Source organism: Olea europaea, chromosome 6 (assembly GCF_002742605.1).
Source record: "Olea europaea var. sylvestris chromosome 6, O_europaea_v1, whole genome shotgun sequence".
NCBI lineage: Eukaryota > Viridiplantae > Streptophyta > Magnoliopsida > Lamiales > Oleaceae > Olea > Olea europaea.
The window spans coordinates 15,618,032-15,622,006 of NC_036242.1; the positions used below are offsets into that span (position 1 = coordinate 15,618,032).

General features: G+C 37.6%; 1 pseudogene; it reads right to left on the reverse strand.

Moving 5' to 3' along the window:
- Positions 1-579: 579 nt before the first annotated feature.
- On the reverse strand, positions 580-3,973 carry LOC111395210 (annotated as a pseudogene).
- Positions 3,974-3,975: the final 2 nt, after the last annotated feature.

Genomic DNA, 3,975 nt, shown 5'->3' on the forward strand with positions numbered 1-3,975 from the left:
ACAAAGCTTGTCTTTTCATATTTCTTTCTTCTCTATGTCTGGGGTTAAAAAATTCAAACTTATTTACAATTTATTTTAAGTTTGGAAATTGGGAATTATCTATGCAACTAGAAAAAGATAAATTGATCCCACCCTACAATTTCATGGACAGTGTTATTGATGGAAAGAAGAAAAATGGCTGCTCCCAGAAAACCAATAGCCTTAAGGTCAAATTCACGGGCTCATTTAGCATGAATTTCTTGTGATAGCAGCTTCTGATTTTTTACTTTGTATGCATGATTTTCTTGATAAATGGCATAACAACTGCTCCCAAAAAACCAACAGCCTTAAGGTCAAAATGACATCTTGTCGTTTCTAAAATTCGATCTAATTCACAGCCTTTTTAGGTGAAGATTGGACTGTTTAATTAAAGACTCTTAAATTCATAAAGTCACTAGTCGACCAATATATAGATGGTATGTTGCATGTCCATCAGAAATCCAGATAACTTGGGTTAAATATTGTGGGTTTTACTTCTTCTCTATGCACTCAAATCGGCTGAAAGCAATAGACTAACAATAGCAATATAAAAGTGGAACTTCTTGTTTACTCAGCTAAAGCAATACTTTCTTTTGTATTAATATTGATTAATTTACCATCAAAATGAAAAATATATATAGACAGAGAGAAAAAGGCTTCTACCGACCTTGTAATAATGTTTCAGTAATTTCATTAGAAGTAGGAGGCTTATTTCCTGTTGATGAAGACATAGCCATGTCATTAAGAGATCTTTCCGAGTAAAAACCAGGTTGTTTAGGTTGAGAAACCACCGGGTGCTCGATGTCTAACATTAATAAAACATTAGACATAGGAGGCCTATCTTCAGGGCATTGTTGTACACACAACAAGCCGACATGGATATATCTTAACACTTCAGATTCTGAATTGAGAATCACTAGTGAGGCATCCAAAAGATCCATAGGATTTCCGTCTGTCCATAGATTCTAAGCCTATGGCAATCGAAAATCATGGAAAATTAGTGACTTAGTATGCTTATCGCTCATAAAGAAATTATTGTATTTTAAACTCACATGTCCCAAGAGGTTGAGGTCGTGATTAGGATGATGAAATCCTCTATTTTTCTTCCCACTTACTATCTCCAAAATGAGCACTCCAAAGCTAAACACATCGGATTTTATCGAAAAAAAGTCCGTCTATAGCATATTCTGGAGCCATGTATCCGCTACACAAAATAATAAAACAAGTTTTAGGAGAAATAGAAACCTAGACTAACTCAAAAGGAGGAAAGAAGAATGCTAGCTTACTAAGTGCCCATGACTCTTTTTGTATTTTCTTCATATTGATCCCCTCCAAATGTTCTTGCCAAGCCGAAGTCTGAGATTTTAGGATTCATATCTTTATCCAGAAGAATATTGCTTGCTTTTAGATCCCTATGAATTATTCTCAACCTTGAATCACGATGGAGGTAGAGCAGCCACCGAGCAATTCCCGCTATAATGTCAAAACGCTTCTGCCAACTTAGAGTTGTATCTTTTGTTTGATTAGGTAGATTGATCAAGGCACTCGAAAATTTAGTTCTGAAATCCTAAAATTGATAGTCGAGATGTAAGATTAATTGTTGAGAGACTTACTGAAAATGAACAAGTCCAGACTCTTGTTGGGCTTGTATTCGTAAACTAACATTCCCTCTTCTCCATGAATGCAGCAACCCAGTAGCTTAACTAGATTCCTGTGCTATAGTTTCTCGATCAAGATAACTTCATTCTTGAACTCTTTAAGACCTTGTCCAGAATCTTTGGAAAGTCTTTTAACTGCTATTTCTTTTCCCGTTGGGAGGAGACCCTGTGGGGAATGATGAAATTCAAAATCGGTCAACTGGCCACTAAGATATGTAATAAACAAATATTTTAATTCAAATAAAATAAATATATTCTGATCAAAAACTACCTTATAAACGGGCCCGAAACCACCTTGCCCAATTTTATTTGTAAATGAAAATTCACTAGTTGCAGTTGAAATTGTGACAAAACTGAATAAAGGTAACTCCAGAGTTTCATCTGCAATGCTTCGATTGATATCTTGGTTTGCATTATCATAGATATCTTGGTTTGGATTATCACGTCCCTGATTGGCCGGATCTGCCAAAGCTGGCATTATTAACAAGGTGTCAGTACAGCAATTCACAGTAGATCTCAATAAAACTTAAGTAACCTTTGTACATGTTCTTGCAATGTTTACTGGATAAGATTTAGTGCAAATTATGCATATCATTATGGAACTGTCAATAATGTTCAATAGGGGCACTGGAACTAATGTACTAAGCCCACCTATTATGAACCTAGTGTCCAAAGTCAAAGATCTGCAATAACGAACATTGAAGAACAATCAGCTAATGCGGCATGCTATTTAAAAGATGATTATTTGGGTATAAAGAAGTACTGTTTGATAGCAACAGAGGCATTTTGTCAAACATTTTAAGAGCGTTGAATGAATACAAAAATGGGTCAAAAGAACATTAAGCTCTCCTCTTCTACGGTTAGCAGTCTTCTTACGGTAAACAAACCAACTGATTACACCCAAAAGAACATTAAGCTCTCCTCTTCTACGGTTAGCAGTCTTCTTACCGTAAACAAACCAACTGATTACACCCAGCAGAACAAGGAAGGAAATCCCGGCCACTGATGCTAGCATGTGGTTCTCTTGGATTTGTTGCTCGAATCTTTGGATCACCCGAAAATAAGTTCAGAGCTTGTTTGATTATATTTAAATTACTTTACTAGAAAAGTAACTTTTTGTTGAGCAACTTTTAAGATCTTTATTAGTAGAATACTTTTTGAACTTTTAGACAAGACGGTTCAATAAATTAAAACTTACCTAGTTCTGAAGCAGGCATCCTAACGTACAGGTCCTGCCCACCTTCGGAATATTTTCTAATGTCAAGCAAGTCCCCAAACCATTCCATACATACACTGATTTGTGTCATAGCGTACGCCACGCACGAACAATTTCTCGAACAAGCAGCCTCGCATTCGAACAGATTCATTGCACTTATATTCACTGAAAAATTCGTAGGGTCGGGCAATTTTAGTCCCGAAAACTTTCTGAATCCGCTACTGGTACTACAGTTCAACGGCGTCCTCCTAATGCATCCAGCTGATCGATCAAACTGTGCCCAAGCCTGTCTCTGCCTGGGCACAAACCCAGATAGGCAATCACAACTTAGTGAATTAGAAAAGGTACAAACTCCGAAATTACCACAGCTTGCATAATTATCACAAGAATCTGTTTGCATTGTGGCTATGTTATTCCAGTGGTCCTGGCTCCATGTGAGGTGCTGGACGAGGCCTGACTCGTTCATCACAAACCTTGATATGATAGAAGCATCAACGTTTTCAAATGCAAAATACAAATTGTCTGAATCGAACACAACAATTGGATTAAAAGCTGTATTTTTTCGCATAACAGGTTGGCCACCAAATCGAACACCATACCAAGGTCCGCTTCTGAATTGATCTTGCGATCCTTGGCAAAGAACTGTTGAAGGCAACCCACGACGGTCCATTCTGTATGTATAGTCACCCGTAGATGGATCCTGTGAACTTCTCCTTGAGGTTAAGTACAATTCTTCATTTGTTCTAAGGTTCCATCTGAGCTTCATGCCAGGAATTAGTGTATCATGGGGATAATCAAAGCTTTGCCACACATAGTGATCCGGATTATTGTCAGTACTACTTTTCAGGACAAGGTTTCCACTGTCCAGGATTTGCAAGACTGGATTACTTACTGTTCTTGATGTTATATTTGCAGTCCAAATGATACTTGATTGGTTTCTGGTGCTGGTGATAATGATGTTTCCATCAGGAGTAATTGTGAGAATCCCGGAAGAGTCCGTCAATGGATTGTTATTGTTTGCCACCCACACCACAGTTCGTTCTGGGACTTTCTTGAACCAGATTCCGATGTATCGGCTGTTGG